A 14,492-nucleotide genomic window follows, 5' to 3' on the forward strand; every position below is an offset into this window, starting at 1 on the left:
GCCTTAACCGTTAACCAATATTGTTGGTGGCTACGAATGAATGCGCGGTAGATGGCGAGCATTGAGGCATACTAATTTCGTAAAAGGTTGTTTTTGTATTTTCAAAATATGAGGGTCACAGTTTACACAACGATGAAAAACAATACCGAGAAATGCACAGCGATCAGAGGGATGTATGGGATCGGAGATAAGATTGTGGGCACGGCAGCCCGGCAGATGAGGGAAGGCAGCGAAATAGCTTCCACCAGCAAACTGTTCATTTGGCGGTCTTACGCCCGGAACTACGTGAACAACGGTGGCGGCGATAGCGACAAATGCGCTTGGCAGCCGTCGAAGATCACAATCACCGCCGCTCTCTGGCTGTGCACACTTTAAATGTGACGAAGAGCATTCAAGACAAGCCGCGGAAAGCACTTGCGACCATCTCGAGCATTGCGACCATTCGCGCTTGGCTACAATTGTGCCAGTATCTGAAAATATGTAGATATTTTTTAGATAAAAAGTACATGGCTGACGAAAATGATGAAGTAGGCTTTATAGGTCTGTGGGAAAGTCAGTTGATACTTTTCCGGAACTCTTGCCGTTTTATTTAAAATCCACTTAGGGTGGCGAGGCAAGGTGTATGAGCACAAAAAAATTGGCGGTGGTTTAGCTCTGGTTAAACCTGGAGTGACGCGATAGCTACAGCTGGCCGAGTGGAACTTGGTTATGTGACCAACCACGTGACGAACCACGTGGTCAGCCACGGCGACGCGCCGCCAGCAGCTGCTCCGCATCACGTGACCAACCACGTGACACCGTGGTGGCGCCGCCACAGGGTTGCAATGATGCCACAGAGTTGCAGCGCCGCGTCAGGGTGGCAGCGCCGCCAGAGGGTTGCAGCGCCGCCTCAGGGTTGCAGCGCCGCCACAGGATTGCAGCGCCGCCATAGGCTTCTAGCGCCGCCACAGGGTTGCAGCGCCGCTTCAGGGTGGTAGCGCCGCCACAGGGTTGCAGCGCCACCTCAGGGTGGCAGCGCCGCCACAGGGTTGCAGCGCGGCCACAGGGTTGCAGCGCCGCCACAGGGTTGCTGTGCCGCAACAGGGTTGCAGCGCCGCCTCAGGGTGGCAGTGCCGCCACAGGGTTGCAGCGCCGCCAACGCCACGGCGCCGCCGCGCCGAAGGCTTGGAATGCTACCGTAATGTAGCTATCGCTACAAAAAAAGGGCATATCTATTGGATCAAAGGTGGCACCGGTACTCAACATTATTTTCCTGGCTGAACAGTCAACAGCCTTGCGATGAAGCTTAAAGGGAAGCTGAAGCACTTTTAGGAAAGAAAGGAGTTCTCTACGTCATTTTATAGCTTTTATTCCGCTGAAAGACAATATCTCATTCAAAAAGAGCGGAAATAAACGCAAAAAGCTGTTTCTTAGAAGGACATGCGACCCATCTCCTCAGGGCGCGTGAGCGAACGCCGCTCTTACCCGCGATTGGCCGGGACTGCAGTGACGTCATCCACGGGGATCTCCGGCCGTCGCCGACGGCGTTGCTGCGTAGCGCGTTGCTTCAGCTGGCTTTTAAGGACTACGTTTTAGAAATTATGGATAATTCAAGCAGTGTTCAACAGTTTGGACTTTCACCATGCATGTTCGAGCCATCAGCAGCTTCATAAAACGGCGGAACCAACGACGCCGCGGAGTGCGCCGGCAGCGAAAGTCAAGTCGCGACATATTCACGTGTTGGAGATCACGACTGGATGGATGGATGGATGACAGCTTTTATTTCCACCGGAAATGGGGGCACGTTACTACTCAACGCCCCATGCACGCAGGCCTGGAGGGCGGGGGCCGGAGCCTCCGTGACTAAAGGCTCACAAAGAGATTAAATGCCGGGCGGATTGGCTTGTTTTTGCCGAGCGGGTTCTTCGCTGCGCATCGGGGCTTCCCAGCTTTCTCTGCTATCAATATCTTCGTCGTCTTCGGGGTAGTCAGCGCATTCCCATATTCTCTGCTTCCGGATATCCGTGGAACCGCCGGACTGTCGGAACCTGGACGAGCGCGCGCAAACCTCTTCTGAAATCGTTGAGAACTACATACTAAACAGAAAACTGGTGCCACCGCCGAATAAGAAGCTAAGAGAGAAGCGACCGCAGGGCGGCGCCTGCAAGCCGGAAATTTCGTTAACCCAGTATGGGCTTTTCACGTCCTGCCAGGGTAACACGAAAAACAAAGCTCGACTCATCCGTATGATTTGCGTAGGTGCATTGCGAGTGCATATCTTTTGTGTATAGGCGCACGTGCAAGTGGCAATTAAAAAAGGAAATTGAGCCGAAACGTTGTTCTGTACCTGTGCTGCATAAAAGCCTGGCCACCAACTTCTTTCCGGCGACAGTCTATGTGTGTCTTCTCCTTGTCCTGCGTCTTTTTTTTTCACTGTTTTTTTTTCTCTTGACCAGCTTCTTGTAACGCCTGTAAACATGATCTAAATCAGATCACCGCAACACTTACAAGAGTCGCGCGAGGTAAAGCATTTGCTTGTTCATGTATTTATAGTTGCTTGCCTAATTAGTCCCGACGGCCTTTTAGAACTACAAAAGAATGCCAAACTGGATCAGTTGGAGTGGGTTCAAACTTTACTGCAGCGCGAAGAGACGAGGCGACCGGGAGGAAGCTCCCGTGTGCGCTTTCCTTCTGTCGCATGTTCGGGCTGCTGTTCAACCATGAAACTTCTGCACTTATCCCCGTGCGTTGTTCTTTTTCATGCTGAACACGCTTTTGAATAATAATTATGGCTGCGTTTTGGAGCTCGCAGTGCTGCTCATCAAAACTAGTGTGCTGCGAGATATAGTTGCTGCTGTTGCGTATCGAGATAACCAGCAGAATTACTTGTGGATGATGATAAATGTATGCGTAACGCGGCTCGACAACTTTGACGTTCTGACTCAAGGAAAAATTAGCATGAATTCTGGCGCCGTTGCCGATCGTCAGCCATGACCAAGCGCTCATGAATGCAAATGCTTGCTTTGCTCAAGTATACTAGGCTTATATAATCGCTTTTTTGTTTAGTTAGGTGCAGCTTCGTGTGCTACGCGCTGATGAAAGAATAAGAAAATTGCTTGCGCTGCCATGAGGTGCAAGCAATCAGGAAAAAGCAAAAAAGGCATACAGTGCGCAAGGAGCTCAAAAGAGTTCAAGACTGTGTGCCTTAAAGACAATGCTGGAAGTGGCCTTAGCTCAGCTTGGATGGGAACCAGCTGGAAAAGGCAAATAGTTTACAAATAGGTAAGAAACAATATAACGAAAAGAGAAAAATTGATGCACATATTTTGTGCCGGCGGTTTCGGCATGCTGCGTACCACCAGGTTGTCTGGTTAACATGGAAGAGGCTGGGGGAGAACAACCGACGGATTCTACCAAGCTGTATGCTGAGCGCTCTTCGAAGAAGTACCATGTCAAAACTGGTTTATATACAGGCTTCAAGCATTACAGGGAACGCCCGAACGAGAGAAAGTAAACGGCACTGGCAGAAGATTACGCTGATCTGTGGTTCGCCAAAGGGCGGGCCGCAGCGAAGCAAGCGCAGCCGGACGGCCGACTCTTCGTGAATGGCGTCACTTCCGCCAGTTCTCCCTCTCGGCCGTCCCCTCACTCGTGTTTCCGGAAGCGACGAGGGCGTGCCGGCGGTGGGTTTTTAAGAAGTGATTGCAGCTCTGTTTGCGGGCAGAATCAGGGAAAAAAATTACACATGATTTGCAAGGTCCTTTCTTCCAAACCACAGCGTTTGGTGCGATTTGAAAACCGTTTCAGCTTCCCTTTAACTTGTCCTCACTTGTTGCAAGGGACCCGTTAAAGGGTTACACCGCGTTTCTTCAGAACCTGACAAGGTGCCTGTTGTCATGATCCGTTTTGCCAACCGATGCACAAGAGCAGGCTGCACATCAAACGGAATGAATGCGAAGATGGCATTCGGTTCTTTGATAACTTGACTTCTTCCGGCAAGAATTTACTATGGCTCGCTAAAATGAAGGCTAAGGAAGTGGAATATGTTTTCGCCTGGTCTAAGGAAGGAAAGATTTATGCTCGAAAGCAACCAGGAGCATAAACCATAAGAATCGCTTGCTACGAGGACATTGATAAGGTTGTTTAAGTTCTGTAGCTGCGTGGCTGCGCATTAAAAGTGCTCAACAATGGCGTATTTTACTTCCGCGTCATTTACTGGCATTCTAAAAAATGGTGCTTATAATCCTCTCAAAACACTGTCTCTTTACCTAAAAATAAATCGAAAGTACTAGAAGCTGAATTACTTGAATGAATTTTAACTTCGACTTAATTGCTTTCACTGAAAGGGGGTCTATTTCATGTGCACATGTTGAAGAATGTGCTGGTTTCAAACCAATTTCAGTATTCTGAGATGGAAAGCGTGGTGGTGGTGTATCTTTATATGTCCAAAATCGTTTGTACTTTGATATATTGTCGAATTATTAACTTGTTTGAACTGACTTTGAAGAGTCTGCATTGCTTCTCATAGAGTCACTATAATAGTTGTGTATCGCCCCTCTCAAGGTAATTCAGTCAACTCTTTTCGGTTCATTCATTCTTTTCTGAAATTTGCAAACATAAACAAGTTGCGCGTCAATGTGTTAGGTAACTTCAATATTAACTTTTTGGAGCATAACCCTTTGAAGATCAGTTTAAATGAAATAATGTTGTCTCATGGTTGTGAAATTCTTATTGAATGGCCTACTCGTATGTCATTACACTCTGAAACATTAACTCATTTGTGTTTCACTAATTTCCCATCCGATAGCTGCATATCAGGTGGTTTTTTTTTTCTGGGATTAGTGATCACTTGCCTTTCTTCTCTTTTTCCTGAGACGCCGAAATCAAATACTCCGGTACGCGCGCGCAGAATTTATGATGAAATTAACATCTCCAGATTTTGTCACTTGATGTCTACAATTAATTGGGTAGTTGTATATCGTGAAGATGACTGGTCCCGTGCCTATGATATATTTATTAAGAAACTGCTTGATGTTACGACGCTGTGTTTCCGACTCAAACTATAAAACAACACAGAAAGGCTAGAAAAGAATGGATAACAGGAGCGCTTTTGATGCAAATTAAACAAAATAATAATATGTTCTCTCGTTATTTAGAAACACGATGCCCAGATGATTAAAATATATTTAGGAAGTTTCGTAACAAATTTAATTGAGATTTAAAGAAAGCTAAATCTTTTTTCTACAATAATCAGTTTTCGTCTATCTTACACAAACCTAAACTACTGTGGCAAGGTATTAACGCCATCACAGGCAACAAGAAAAATAATCTTCCATATGAGCTAAATATCAATGGGGTGAATATCAATGGGAGTGTCACTTGCCAATAAACTGAATGAACACTTTTTAGCTGCCGCAGCATACCAATCTTCTGTTGAGTTCCACTTAACTCGAACTGTAGACTGATATTTGCTGTCCTGCAGCACTGATTCTATATTTTGAAGCGAAAAGCTTCACTGCGCTAGTCAACACCGCGCTTCGAGCGAGCCGGAGTATGTCTGAGCACGAGTGACGTCACGCACGGCGCAGTTGCTCTCTCTCTCTCGCTCCCTAGTCACTAGTGCGCATGCGCCACCAGTAGCACCGAGCCACAGGTGTTCCGCCGCTCCACAGTGCCGCGCTTTTCCTCAAACTTCAACTTTCGATTTTCAGTTTTCTCGTTCTTCTTTCCCACCCTCCTTTATCCGTTCCTTCACGGCGCGGTTCGGGTGTCCTCCGAGATATGTGAGCCGGTTACTGTGCCATTTCCTTTCCTCAAAAGCCAAACAAAACAAGTGAGCAAACGGCGTTCATAGAGTTCATTGGCGTTGACAACTTTGCAAAGACCGTTCATTTTAAGGAAGGGAAAGGCGCACAGTCGGCTCCGTGGGCCACTGGGGACCTCAATCTCGCTGCGCATAGTATATCCTGGATTAGCTGGGCTAATCCACATTAATTTTTTTTGTCTCCCACTTCAGTGGATAAAGTTGTTTCTATCATTAATTCTTTTAGAAACACGCGCTCACCTGGAGACGATGAAGTTGCTGTTTTTCCTCTCAAATGTGCTGTTAATATTACCGCTGGTCTCCTTACGCATATTTGTGATAACATGCTGCTCTCTAATGTATGATGATGATGATTACGATGATGATGGATTTTTTTATGGCGCAAGGGCAACTGTGGCCAAAGAGCGCCATGGCACAAGTTGTTTTCGATTACTCAAGGTGGGGTCAAAGACCCATTTCCCAAGCATTTCACCTAAAGAAGCCGAGCACCAGGCAGGGGAAATCTTGTACCCATTGTATCACCAGTGGGTACCCGGCGGCACTGGGAATCTCTGGTGTATTCCCCAACAAATTAAAAGTTGCGCGTGTTTCCGCGATATTCAAACGGGGCAACAGAAATGACCCGTACAGTTATCGTGCTATTGCGGTATTCCCTCTGTTTTCAAAATTAGCGGAGCGTGTACTCTTTAGGCGAATAAATAACTTCTTAGAAGCTAAACATCTAATCTGTCCCCAACAGTATGGCTTTCAGGCCGGTAAACCAACTTAGTCAGCTGTGTTAGGTATTAAAAACTCTGTAATTAATAATTTTGAGATGAGGCTTTTTTTCTGTTCGAATTTTTCTTGATTTATGCAATGCCTTCTAGTCGGTGAAGCACTCAATACTACTCTACAAATTAGAGACTTGTGGGATCCGTGGGGTTACAAATGCACTTTTGGAGAGTTACCTACTGCACGAATCCAATACACTCAGATTCACGATGTAAAATCTATTTTTGGTACGAGAAATCTTGGTGTCCTTCAGGGTTCAACTTTCGGGCCTCTTTATTTTATACATCAATGATATTGTCAACATTCCATTAACTCCTTATACTATGATGTATTCCGACGATACTAATGTCTTTTTTTTCTGGCTCCAATCTTCAAGTACTTGAACAGCAATCTAATGCCTGGCTTAACGAGTAGCAGTTTGACCCATGTTAACCAACTTAACCAAAAAGCAAACCATTCGATCATCACGTCAAATTAGCTTTTAATGATCTGAACATCGAGGAAGTTCATAGTTGTTGCCGTTTTCTAGGCGTGTATTTTCGCAGTGATATAGGGTGGACAGGTCATGTAAACTGCATTAGACTGAAAATGGCCAGGTAGATTTGTGTTATTTATCGTATTAGGCATCTGCTTTATTACAGATTTAGAAGAGAATTATACTTTGTCATTGTTCATTCCCACCTTGTATAATGCAACCTGGTGTGAGGAACCTGGAACAAACCCTATTCGTATAAATTGTTTTCACTTCAGAAAAAAGCTCTACGGTCAAGATATTCAAGCCCATCTGTCGAAGAAAATCTTTTCGAAACATTTTATGTTCGCAGTTTCGGTCATTCCTAGAATTTGAGTTTGGCTGTTCACATTTTTTATAAAGTGAAGCACAATTTGAGTTCGTTCCAAAGTGCTTGTATTTCAAGAAATGTTACGTGTGGTTTGCATGCGGTTGCCCCATCCACTGCAAGGCCTAGAGCAAACTATGGAAATCAAACTATAGATAACCAAATTGTAACATTTTGTGATGCCTATCAGTCTCTTGGAGAAATCGTTGTAGAAATTCATAGTGTATGTGGGTTTAAGAAAAAAATTGAAGATTCTTTCTCCTTCTGTATAAATTTCAGCTAACTCCGTATACTTAGTCTTGTGCGTTGTTTACTTTTCTACCCGAATGTGCATTTTATGGAAGCGCTTTTGTTTACAGCCATTTGTTGTTCAGTATATTTTGCATCGTTTATCAGTGTCCACTATTTATATTTTGATAATCTTTGTTCATTGTTTTGAAAGTGTTTTTTTTGTCCATTCGGCCACCGTGTTCGATGTATAATTCCGGGTGTAGGCCTCGTCGGGAGGTTACTTCGTCTTCCTCCTTTAGCCTCACCTCGAGGGCATATTGTATAATATGGCCAAATAAAAATACTACTACTACAACAACATCAACATCAACAACAACAAAAACTACTACTGCTACTACTACTACTATACTACTACTACTACTACTACTACTACTACTACTACTACTACTACTACTACTACTACTACTACTACTACTACTACTATGTAGACAGAGCTATTAATATTCACATCAATGGACGGGCGTTGGGAATTTTCAGTTATGTAGACGGTTTTTTGGTTCTGGTTGAAAACGACAACTTCAGGAGGAGAATGGTTGACATCTTGAAGCTGTTCCGCGAATGTGCAAGGGGACTGTCCTTCCCGCCATCGAATGATGACCAGAAGTTCTGCAGTCTGAAGCTTTTTTTCGAAAGCAACCACGTATGCTGAATGTATTCACCAAATTCCCAGAAACCGGTCCTAAATTATTCATCTGGGCACTCGAAGATTGTAAAAACGGAATTGCAGCGTCTTGCATTCGCTCGAGTTAATGAACTCTTGCTGTCGTCGTATTCATAATAGTGTGCTCCTGCTAATTCGTAGGCTCAAAACCGCAGGTTTTCCAGCTTGTGTTATCTCGGCAACTTGTTAAAAGCTTTCGCGAGTGGTGAGGGCGAGTTTGTCAATCTAAGAAGTGGAAAAGCATATCGGAAAGTAGCTGTTATTCCATACGTACATAAAATTGCACACAATTCTAAGAATGCGGCTGGACGCTTTGAGGTGGAAATGGCTTTTTCGGCGCCATATAAGTTGATTGGGCTGTGCCCTGCCATTAGGGATGGACATGAGAAGGTGATTAACATCAGCTCGTTTACATGCCAGATATCACATAGGTCATTGTTAGTAGATTGGCCTGCGCAGTAGTTTATGAGCTTCCTCTGGCATACAATAAAGTTTATATAGGTCAAACCAACCGTTGTATTAACATTCGTCAGCGAGAACATCTCAATTCAATGTCAGATTCTAGATATTGCCATTTAAAAGACCCCTGCCGCGATTGCGGGAAAGATGAAATGGAAAAAAATGCCGTCTTTTTGTCACTAACACCAAGATTTTGTTTCGCCACGGGGATAAGATAACCCGAGAACTAATGGAAGCATATTTTGTCCGTAAAAAACAGTTACAATGTATAAGCCAGCCTTCCTTGTTGCTGGTTGACAAACAGGTTCTGTTTCTAGATGATTCATGATCTTAACTTCATGTAAACAGAGAAAGGGTGGGGGGTGGGGGGAGGGGGAAGGCTTTTTGTGGAAGAAATTCACCGCGTGTCAATTGATAAACTGAAGAGTCCCCCTTTGAAGGTACTAGTGCAAGTGCTGTTTTCTCAGTTATGTCACATGATTTTGTTCTATCAATTTTGTGTTACTTCCAATAAAACTTTAGTTGCGAGTCAGCGCTCGTCTGTGGTTTCTCGTTCTTTGTTCTTTCTTCTGTTTTCCGCGCTGTACCACCCACAATGAACTTCTACCAACTCGACCAGCTGTTCATCCAAGTCCAGCTTTCTCTGGCGAAAATTTTGAAAATTGAAAAATTCCAAGACACTCTTATTTAAATATTGAAGATATTGGTCCATTATTCTGATATGTAGCAAAATCCTTCTTTTAATGTGTTTCCAGCGATCTCATCGAACAGTTAAGACAGCCATAGAAAACCAATTGGGAACGCTTTTGACCATAGCAAAAACGCGTATAGAGAAAAAATTTAAGACTGCCGTTGCGTGACCCGCGGATATATTGATTGTTACAGTAAAATCTTACATTACATGAAAAAATTTTATTCATGAAAGGTTTCCCGCTCAAAAATGCTTTTTTTCGAGAATTGCCGGCTGTGCTTCTTCAATATGGGCACGATAGTTAACGTTGCCGAACCGTTCACCAGAGTTCCTAAGAGTTCACACAAATCTGTACAGTAGCCAATGTAATAAGGACTTTAATGGCAGGGGCAGCAACGCAGAGCAATGGTACATCCCGCCAATAAAGAAAGAGAAAGTTAAGAGGAAGAATTAAAGGGGGAAAGGCAGCTGGTGAGGATCAGGTAACAACAGATGTGCTGAAGGGCGGTGGGGAGGTCATGCTAGAAAAAGTATCCACTCTGCATACGCAATTTGTTATGATCTCGGGCGGACCGGAGGCTTGGAAGAACGCTAAAGTAATCTTAATCCATTCGAAAGGACACGTCAAGGAGTTGAAAAATCGCAGACCGATCAGCTTACTCTCCGTTGCCTACAAACTATTTGCTAGGGTAATCGCTAACAGAGTCATAACAGCCTTAGAGTTTAATCAACCAATTGATCAGACATGCTTTCGTGAAGGCATGGGGAGGAAAGCCACTTCCGTCTCGGCTAATTGGAGAAACCTCCGCTGAAGCCCTAACTCAGTGCAACATCCATTGTGAACGTAGCTGGAGGAGCAATTGGCGCTTGCGTCTGTAGTAAAAAACAAAATATAACCGCAAGAAGGTTCTGAAAGGAGAAAAGGTATCTCACTCTCTATCCCTTTTGAATTTCTGACCCGCGCGGCCGTTGCAACCACCGCTCATCCTTTGCGTGTTTCGCGAACTCCCGTCTGTCCCAGGTTATCTCAGGCGCTGTCGCATGCTTTGCGGCGCCGGTCACAGGCACTTTGACGTCGTCTTCCTTCATGTATTAGTGAAGTCGATGCTGCGACAGCTACGGTGATGTTTGGTTTTGTGCTCGTCACCTTAGAAATTGCGAAGAGTGCTGTGAGACCCGCACGGATACGGCGAGAACCGCTACCTAGCTGCGCTCGCGTTCTCGGGAGCCACCGCTCATTCCGGCCCCGTGGATCATAATTTAATCGCTCATTTCGGCGCCGTGGAAGATTTAGTCACTGCTATTGACGAAGCAGCCGTTGGATTTGGTCCGCAAAGAGCCGGCACATCGAGAGGACCGATTATGCAACTGTGTGTTAATTTTATGGGTGTCGCATATATCCGCATGGAGAGTGAATGAAGGCCAATGCGCGTCACTGGTTTGCTCTTACGCGTTTACATAAATACTAAACAATTTTTTTTTGCAATTACCTACGGTTGTAAAGTGTATCTTGCATGCATTAAATTGAGTGTACCCACTGCGCACAGACTGGTCCTTCTGTTGGGTGGACATTATGCAGGAATGATCACACATGTATAGCGTGAATGATGCACGAAATCATGTAGTGAAAATGTCCGCTGCACCGTTTGAGATAAACATACCACCTCTAGTGCGCCGATACACATTTTCTGTATTGTACGGAATGCTGTAACGTAGGCATATAGCGCATTTAGAGAAATATCTATTTTAGACTGAAAGCAACGGGAAGGATATATGCGTCAATAAAACCGTGAAAAATAGGTTCTCCGTTCTCCATACATTGGGCCCAACGTTGCGGTTACCATTGTCGACCAGCAGCGCAACCAATTTTAACATGCCACAACAGCAAAAAAAAAAGCTGTAAGAAAACGCAAGTAAAGCGCGATGAGCGGCCGCGAGCAGCGGGCGGACAACGATGCATCCACCCACCTCCCTACCACGTGCCTGCTTTTGGAAAAGTCCGCGCGTGAAGCAGACGCAATGCGAACACCCCCCGCACCCACGTGTTTCGGTCGTCTGTTCTCATACTCACACACCATTCGCTATGAACGCCACTAAAGGAGGAATTGGCGCTGCCGTCTGTAATTCGTGGCCGCTGGGAGCTATAGGAAGTTTCACCCCTCTGGTAAAGGCTACTTGACAACAGATCATATTCATAATAATCAATAAGGTGTTAGAAAACTGCGCAGGACATAACCAATCGCTATATGGTATAGACTCCATAGATTGCGACAAAATATTTGACTGAGTCGGAACCTCAGCAGCCATGCATTCATTACGGAACCAGGGTGTAGATGAGCCTTACGTAAAAATTCTCGAACATATTACCGCAAATCTCTGTAATGTTTATTTGCTCATTCCTCAAAGCTGCCGGCCCGCGGATTTATTGCTTTGTTTGCGATTAAAGACGCGACCAGATTAATTTCGATTGATCGCACCCAGGCGGATCGGATTCTACGTTGTTCCAGACTGCTGTGGTTACTTTTGCACGCCGTATCTCGAGCGTTCGTTGTCAGCTTTAAATTGATCACGGCCGAGGACGCTTTTTTCCTATCGTTGCCTGCCAGTCATTCAATTCTTTTTGGGTACGAGTCAGCTCAATAAAGTTTCTTTTGGAGGCCCTATTCGATACCTTCCTGACTACCTGACTGCTGTCACCACTACGTGACATCTGGTGGAGGGGCGGGGTCCAGACGTCCTTGTCGACCTCACCCCCTAGTACCCGCCCAAGCATCCCGAGCCGCCGAGAGAGCAGACACCGGTAAAGCCAGCGAAGCCGATTTAACCGAATAGGAACTGCGAAGTATCCGCCGTCTCCAAAATCTGCCACCCGAACACGGACTAGTACCGAGCCGTACGGGAGCACAAGGGATTCTCAGAGTCAACATCAACCTTGCTTACAACTCCGGCGTCGATTATTCTGCACGTTCCAGATCCTTCAGCATGGCTCAAGCAATTAGAACCTGTCACCGTGTTCAACAATTGGGATGACGGCGAAATTTAGGCGCTTGCTTCGCATTGGAAGGCCAAGCCAGAATTAGATTAGAAAACCTCGAAGCTTCTCTTGCGACGTAGAAATCATTCAGGCAAGAGTTCCTCAAAGTATTCACAGGCATCTTCAGCAACGAAAGAGCGCAGCTGCTCCTGCAGTCACGCATCCAGCACCCGAACTAGACAGTGACCTCACACGTAGAAGAAATGAAGCGCCATTTTCGACGCGCCGATCCTGACAATGACGGAAGAGATTAAGATTAACGTTTTGATGCCAGGTGCTAAAGAGGCATTTTTCGCTGGTCTGACCCGCAATCCACCGAAGACCATCTCTGATTTTCCAAGCGAAGCGGCAACCATTGAGAAAACCTGGTAACACGAGCCCGCCATTTCCCTTGACTGCTCCAAGTGACCTCGACAACCCTGTCGGATGGCATAGCATTCGCGGAAAACCTGCGGGGTGTCATCCGTGACATTGTACAGGAATAGCTGCGCCGTTGGTTACCATCTTGAAACCAACCCCAAGCAGAGACCCTCGCGGAAAACGTCCGGGAAGAAGTGCAGCGTGCGTTTGGCTCCCCGTCGTCGACGACTCCGGCTGAAGCTCAAGCCATGACCTACACCACTGCAGTACGCAGTACTCGGCCCCATCGACACCACCTAGGCCTCCTCTTCGACGTGAACCAGTTGTTTCAGAACGCCGTTCTCCTGCCCCCGCCCGCCCATCATACGAGCGACGCTCAGGCCTCGGAAGTACGACGCCTGGAGGACTGGTGGCAACCGCAAACTCTGCTTTACTGCGGTTAGACAGACCATATTCTTCGTCACGGCCCGTAACGATCTTCGTGGTTTTGCCATTGACGGACCACGACCATGCTTTCGACAACGGCCGCAAGAAATCGACGAGTACTTGCGTCGAGAGGAGCATGTGCCGAACCATTTTTGCTGCTCACCATCGCCGTCAGCCTCGCGCTTCGCGTCACCGCAGCCATGCAGCCGCGGTACGAGGAAGGACCCCAGTCCGCGTAGGAGAAACTAAACACAGCAACCTTAGGAGGTGAGGTTGCTCAGGAGCGCAACGCCAAAGATCCTCCAGTGAACACGGCGCACACACTACGCTGACGCCGCATACAAACACGAGCTCGGCCACAACACTATCTGACTTCAGTGTGACGCCACCACTGAGAAATCCACCGACGACACATTCTAAGGATGATTCATATACCCGACGAAGCCGTGACCCGACGCCGAGGACGATGTGCAACGCAAAAGTCAGGACACCCGACTTGGAAGTGGCTACAGACGGCCGTAAAGTTACCGCTGTAGTCGACACAGGAGCCAATTATTCAGTGATGGGTGGAATGCGAAGGATACCGACACCTCAACAAAGGCACGGCGATTACATTTCTCCAGGAAATTACCGACCTAAGCGATACTTTCGTCCTCTCCGACTCATTCGAAAAAGACCCCCTCCCTCAGGACCACATACCTACCTTCGACATCAGCCCAGCGCTGCCCGGGCAGAAAACCAGATCCGCAGCCTTCTTGAGAGTTACAGCGACAGTTTTTCTGCTTTACCAAAGTCCGACGAACATCTGTTTCAAAGCTATCTCATTAGAACTGGTCAAGACACCCAACCTCTGCGCCAAAGCCCTCCCTTGTGCGGGCGCGCGAACGCAAAGCCATCCGGGACCGAGCTGAGGAAATGCTGTACGGCGATGTCATTCAGCCATCGAAAAGCCCTGGGCAGCACTGGTCGTAAAGATGAGTGGCAGTCTCCAGTTTTGCGTCGATTACCGCCGTTTGAACAACGGAAACAAAAAATGAAATGTCCTCGCTACAAAAAATTCGGCTGTGGCTCAACTCGGCTTAACCTGGCTAGATGGAGCGAAAGGTAGGTCGCGCCATCTGCTGGACCATCGCCGTATGTTGCGTGTTTGGGTTTTT

Source organism: Amblyomma americanum, chromosome 1, assembly GCF_052857255.1.
Source record: "Amblyomma americanum isolate KBUSLIRL-KWMA chromosome 1, ASM5285725v1, whole genome shotgun sequence".
Lineage (NCBI taxonomy): Eukaryota > Metazoa > Arthropoda > Arachnida > Ixodida > Ixodidae > Amblyomma > Amblyomma americanum.